The sequence below is a fragment of the Pogona vitticeps genome, chromosome 2, assembly GCF_051106095.1.
Source record: "Pogona vitticeps strain Pit_001003342236 chromosome 2, PviZW2.1, whole genome shotgun sequence".
NCBI lineage: Eukaryota > Metazoa > Chordata > Lepidosauria > Squamata > Agamidae > Pogona > Pogona vitticeps.
Window position 1 is genome coordinate 172,455,856 of NC_135784.1, and position 6,897 is coordinate 172,462,752.

At 41.7% G+C, this 6,897-nt stretch overlaps 1 long non-coding RNA gene across 1 annotated transcript; it reads right to left on the bottom strand.

Annotated features, from left to right (window-relative positions):
• Window positions 1-466: 466 nt before the first annotated feature.
• LOC144587080 (uncharacterized) lies at window positions 467-3,149 on the bottom strand. Its single transcript, XR_013542246.1, has 2 exons — window positions 2,914-3,149; window positions 467-1,837 (listed from the first exon to the last, which is right to left on the bottom strand). It is a non-coding gene; the product is annotated as an uncharacterized LOC144587080 (long non-coding RNA).
• Between the last annotated feature and the right edge of the window lie 3,748 nt (window positions 3,150-6,897).

A 6,897-nucleotide genomic window follows, 5' to 3' on the forward strand; every position in this document is an offset into this window, starting at 1 on the left:
AGTGTTTGTGTGTGGCTTGTCTTCTCTTTTCTGCACTGGTTTGGGTGATCAGGTGCCTGAACTGATGCAAATAGATCCTTTAAAAAAAAAAAAAAAAGCAATAGCCCTAGAGGTAAAGAGGGAAAACTATAGGTGGAGGTCTTGGGCTGATTCACATTTCCATTTGCATTTTCCCTTTTCAATGGGGAAAAATGTAAATAAGCCCATTCCAAACCTATAATATTTCCTGTATTTTCCCCAGCGTAGTCACAGCCCCACTCTGCCTAACTAGAGAGCCAAAAATGTGTAACTAGATGATTTACTAGCTTGAATCCATGATTATTCCTCTGTGTTTGCTCCTTATCTTTGCATCTGAGGGGGCGGGGAGGAAATAAAGAATAGGAGTGAAATGTTCTTGATGTTTTTAAACTGAGAGAAGGGGAGCTTCAATTATTTGTGAATATTTATTTTGTCCGTAATATGGCAGTTTTATTCCTGAATATGCATGGTTTTGACAGCTGCTCAAAAAACAAAACAAAAAACCCTAGTATATCACTAAACTGCTTGCATTTTCTGTTCCTCTTAGTCCTTCCTTGCCACCACCAATTTTCTGCAGGCTCAAAGAGGATCAAAATGCTGATTCAGATGTTAGATTTCCTACCCCATCATATGAGGCAATGAGGCATGTGAGCTGACTTTAATATTATTAGCTGACAGGGACTTTCACAACTGCAGGAACAGGCTTGGCTTGCTTTAAGACATGGCCCAAATCAAACATAACCCTCTGAGCTACTTGTGGTAGCCATACTGGAGTTCAACAAACTTCAAATTTGACAGGGCAAAATTGATTCTATACCAAGGAGCTTCTCTCTCTCTCTCTTTGTGTGTGTGTGTGTTAACTGAATTGTTGAACCGATTAGAAAGCTTTTGGGCTGTTTCTCTTCCCGCCCCAACCCATTTAGAACAACATGCAGATAAATTAAAATAAAACAAAATAAAATATAGTTTCCATTTCCTCTTCCATTTCTATAAAACCAACAAAGCAATATTTCTTTTCTAGGAACAACGTAGGCTGGCCCCAAAGTCTATGGGAAAAGCTGTGCACTCACACTTCCAATGTTTAATATCTGTTAAAGCAGGATTATTTTTATGGTTCCAGGCTAAACTTTCTCATGAGAGGGACTGGTATTCCTCTTGATGCTCAATACCTTGGGGAAACATATTTTTCTCACACACAGAGATGGATTCTTGCCAAATCTCAGTGTCCTCAAGAGGGTGTGGGAATAGACTAGGGAGGCAAGCCTCAGATTCTAAAATTTCATCAAACATGACTTTTCTTTCCATGAGGAAGAAAGGTAAACTAGCTCATAAATATCAAAATTGACAAAATGAGTCATTATTACCTCAAAATGTTTTTGGAAAATTCATGTCATTTACAGCATGTGTGTCAATTCCACTCCAAAAAACCCTGTACTGCAATTCTTACAACATGTTCCAAGGTTGTCACTGGCAAATTTTTGATCACAGAGGTGCATCCCCTTCAATTTTCAGCACCAAAAGCTGATACCCCCCCACACACACACACATTCTCATTGCAACTATAGGCAACAGGGTCAAAATCAAAGAGTCATGGAGGAGGCACAATGATGTCATAAAGTGGTACATTGGGATGCCATGCCGACCACTGTGGGGTCACTGAACTGCATAAATTGGATGCAAGGCAGGATTCAGGGATGTGGGCCAATGATGAAAGCAGCAGAAATATGAGGGCCCAGAGAGATCTGGGAGGTGGGGTGAATGAGAGGGGGTGTTGTTTGCTTGTTTGTTTTTCATTGAGAGAAGTTTCTTTCTGTTTCCACTGGAAATGTATGAGAAATGGAAAAGCATTTTTAAAAACACATTTAGGCAGTCTTTTCTCTTTCAGAATGAATGAACTGTATTTTTTTTAAAAAAAACCACAGGAGAGGAAAACATTAGTTTTTGAGACTACAACTCACATCTTGTGGGTTCTTGGACTTGTTGTCAACAAATGGTTCGCGATTCTAAGCTCTAGCTTTCACATGGTGTCTTAAAATACCAACACCTAAGATTTAAATGTAATAATTAGCTGATGACCCTCTGATTCGATTTGCCATCCCAGCCCGCAGGTAATGGATTGTAAAATCTCAGGGCTTAATGGTGCCATCACGGCAGCATTTCTGGGCACAAGTCCAGGTTCTCCACCTAGCCGGAAGAGTGTCTAGGAAAGCCCTCAAGGGAAATAAGGCTGGCTTCCCATATACGTCAAACATACATTATTATCTAAACAATTACAGGACAGATGCTAAATAACATGACTTCATCACTACAGTTCTAGCAGCCCCAATACTAGGAGTGGGCAAAACATTACTGGACTTCAAATCCCATCATCCCTCATCACTGGTTATGCTATGTAGTGCTGATGGGTTGCTATGTAACAATACTTGGAACTCCCCACCCCAAAAAATTGGAAACACAAAGAAATGGCGGAAACTTCTTCTCAGCCTTCTGTAAGTCTCATTCGTTTAGTCAATAACTGCCTGTTTTCCAAAGTTTAAAAATGACAGGAGTGGGGCTCTTCTGGTGAAAGGTGGGCTTGAAAACAAAAACAAAGCATTGGCTAAAATCTTATTGTCTTTTAACACAAATGACGTAACTCTTGCCGTAGGTTAAGGGAACTCTAGGCATTATCTGTGGCATGTTGAGTCGTGAAACCCAATAGATGCAGCAGATAATGCCTATGGAGATTTCTCAGCTTACAGCAATTCAGGTTTAAAAGTCACGCCATTTGTGTGAAGTTGGGGGAAATGGGATGTCTTAGCCTCTGTGGACCCTCTCCTGGCACTGCGAATTTCTTCATTTCTCTACCATTCACTCCCCTCCATCTTGGGCTCTCACTATTTATTTATTTCTTACCTTTATATCTGGCTTATCCTCCAAGAAGCTCATGGCTGTTCTCGTCCCCACTTTATCTTCACAACAGTTTTATGCGGTAGATCAGTCGGAGAGTGTGTGCCTGACTCGAGGTCGTCCAGGAAGCTTCATGGCTGAGTGTGGAGCCAACTCTCCTGAGTGTTAGTTTAAACCTTGAACCCAGCCCCAGCCCCACTGAGCTCTCAGCTGTTGCCTCTCTCTACTTTGCCCATACAGCTCCTTCTTGTCCCTAAGCCCACATGAAAGATCTTTTATTTCAGCAGAGGTGTTGCAAAGATCAAAAGGCCAACAATTTCCCTTAGAAGATGGAATATTCCGTCACTCTAGTGCATCTAACAGGAACCAGAGGTTTTAATTGCCTCCTTCTCAGCACATCACAATACTTACTGTCAGGCTAAATAAATACATATTTAACATTTACAGTATTGGGTTTTGCTACCTAGTCTTTACATAGCGTTGCCAGATGAGCTTAACCTGTGACATGAGATCATGCACCACACAACTTCTAGCATAGGAGAACAAATAATATATAATATATATTAAATCCTCATCCTCATCTTAGAATGGCAGTGCAGGAATTGAGATCATCAAGTCTAGCTCCTGTCAAGGAGGCACACTAGGGAATTGAACTCCCAACTTCTTTGTCTAAGCCACTGAGCTGTCCAGCAGGCAGCATGTGTTTAGTCACATTTATCTGCATAATAGGTGTAGATATGTTATGGCTTCATGATTATCACTTTAACAATGGGCAATCTGTATTTATTTGATTTCTCATGGCTGTAGGCTAGTGGTATGTTTCATGTCAATCCAATGCATTCCATATACTGTCCAGTGGTAAATTCTAAAGTCAAGAAATTCATCATAGATAGTCTCCATTGCCATATTCTCAAAGAGATTTCAAATATGTGATCATCTAGGTTGATGGGCAGCAAAAGACCGGTTCTATCACTTTCCATTTCAACTAAGAGCAGATCTTTTGTAAAGCTAATGTCTCTTAATTATTCATTTATGTTATCCAAGTTGTGGTGCCCCGCATAGCGACGTTAATCCGTTCCAGATTAATCATCGCTATGCAGAAACATCGCTAAATGGAACGGAAAAAGCCATAGGAACGCATTAAACTTTGTTTAATGCGTTCCTATGGCTCCCAAACTCACAGTTCAGCAAAGTTCCTCCATAGCGCCGCCATTTTCGTGCCCTCAGTAAGCGAGGGCAGGGCGCAAAAACACTTGCGGTGGCCATTTTGGGCACCCGGTGGCCATTTTGGAACCGCCAGTCAGCTGTTTAAAAAACATCACAATGCAAAGATCGGTAAGCGAAACACTTACCGATTATCGCAATGCGATGTTTTACCCATTAAAACATTGCAATGTGATCGCATTAGCGATCTAAAAAAATAGATCGCTATGCGAATTCGTCGTTAAACGGTGCGCTCGTTATGCGAGGCACCACTTTACTTTCCATTCACAACAATATCTTGCTGCCAATCCTCAACAACTTGAAAGGCTGCAGCTACATTTAAAGGGAATAGGGAAGCCTGAGAGGTGGCAGATGACTTTATATGGCAAAATCCTGTTGCATAAATTATGACTGCAGAAGGGTCATATCGTCACAGCAGAAGGATTTAGGAGTCTTCCTCCTTCCCTCTCAAGGCTCCCATAGCTTGCAAACAGTGAAAGTAATTACATGGGAGTCTGACCAGCCACCAAGCAGAAAGAAGAAATCCTTCATCATCAAAAGTCTCCTCCTACTGCCAATGTCACCATCCTTCTGAAGGCATAACTAACACAACAAGATTTTGGCCACTGTTCCTGCTAATTGGAAAGTCCCTGAGCTTTCATCCTGTGTGCCCCGGCTCCACTTTAACAATTCCTCCAGCTTTTTTTAATATGGGCCCCCATTTCGGTTACTATCACATCCAGAGGTTTAAACTGGTGGCTACCAGAGAGAGGAACCTTTTTTGAAACTGCAGTCCAGAGATGGAATCCCCACCCCACAACAAATTCACCTAATGCTGCCTTTACTAATTTTTGTATAACACCTAAAAGGTGCATCCAGACACAAGATAAAAGTATTGTACCCTTGTTTTGCCAAAGTACAAATTTTAGGGATGGCAGGGTAGATTTCAAAGAGTCATCATCTTCTATATGTTAACCTCCTATATGCTTCTTTTATTTCTCCAGTCTTTTTCTTTTCTTTGAAGAAAAGCAAATGGCTAAGGAGGAATTGTCCAGTTTGTTCATGTTACAACAGTTCAATCTCTTGATTACTAAACTTGCTGCTTGTTTAATGCTGTTGCTTTTTTTCATTTTTGTTTTGATTGTTTGAATGAGTCTGTCTCATGCGATTACAGGGCCGGACTGGGACCAAAAATCGGCCCTGGCATTTAGAGCACACAGGCCCGCCGGCTGTGGGGACACAGGCCCACCTGTTGTGGGCTCCATTCACGATATTGTGGCGCACTGAAAGGGCGTTGCTGGTATAGTGGTATTGGTACATGCTTACGAGTTCTCCCTATCCCAATCATTGCCCTGGTCGATTATTTTCTATTGAATGTGCAAGACATCTTGGAGAGATGTTAGAGAGGTTCGACAACCAAACCAATTACCCCAAGAGCGGTGAGCACTCCAACGCTGGAGGCATCAAGAGAAAATTGGATCACTCTCTGTCAGACGCACTTTGAATTTTTTTAAAATAGATTCTTGCCTTGAGCAGCAGGTTGAAGTGAATGGCCTTATAGGCCCCTTCCAACATTATTTATGGTTCTATGTTTCTACAATTTCTCCCCATTCCTCTCAGCAGAAAGTTCTGTTGTTTAAAAAAAAGAATTTAAATGAATATCTGAACTTCAAAGTACAGTATTGTGTAGTGGTGTGAGTGTGAAAATTGGAGGGGGGCTGTCAGGGGACAGGGTGATCTGAGACCAGTCACCATGAACATTAGCAGAGGAACGGAAGGGAAAGTCTTTGCCCTTGCTAATCTTTAACTTGGCATTTCTTTAATTGTACACTGGTAAAAACTACTGGTGAAAAGATCCTCAAGTAATTGTAAGGATGTGTCTGTTACTGGAGACAAAATTATCCACAATTATTAATTTTCTATGATATACTACATGTATATTTATAACGTATAATATATAAGACAATATACTATAGTATATAGGACATACCATGCGCAGTACAGGTATGAAAGCTGCACTGAAAAGAAAGCCAACAAGAAAAAGGTTGATTTATTTAAAATACAGTGCTGGCAGAGAGCTTCGAGGGTATCCTGGATCATCAGAAAGAGGAAAAAGTGAATGCTAGATCAGATCAAGCCAGAACAATCTCTAAAGGTAAAGATGCCACAACTGGGACTGTTTTATCTTGGGCCCGTTGTGAAAAGAGAAGACTTGCTGAAAAATAAAGACAACAACGCTAGGAATATTTGAAGGCGTCAAGCTGAGAAGAAAGACCAAATGTCTGACGGATTGACTCAACCAAGGAAGCCACCGCTTTAAGCAGGCAAGGGCTGGCCAGGCTGCTGTAATGAGAGTTTATTGACATCACCATAAGCCGAAGGTGACTTGACAGCTCATAAAAAGAAAAATTAAATCAGGCTATTAATCTATAAATATCCTTTACAAATTTTCTGCGTTTCGTCCCGTTTTCTAGAATTATTTTTGCCGTCGCTTTTGCCAGTCGCGGCAACTTCCAAGGCAAGGTTATGGGTTCGCCTCACAGAACAGCGTGGTTGTGGTGCGCATACCGACCTAAACTATCCCTTGGAGGCTTAGAAGAAAGGGAGTCTAAATACTCTTCTATAACCTGACATGTAACTTGTGGGACGCTCCACGTTACGCAACGCGGATTACTCAAATAACCTGAGCAGGAAAGGCCGTGGGAGGCAGGTTTCCCCTCGTGACCCAAGGGCGGTGATAAGTCCTCCCGGCCGCGGGGTGTCGCTGCGGGGTCGGCCTAGCGAGAG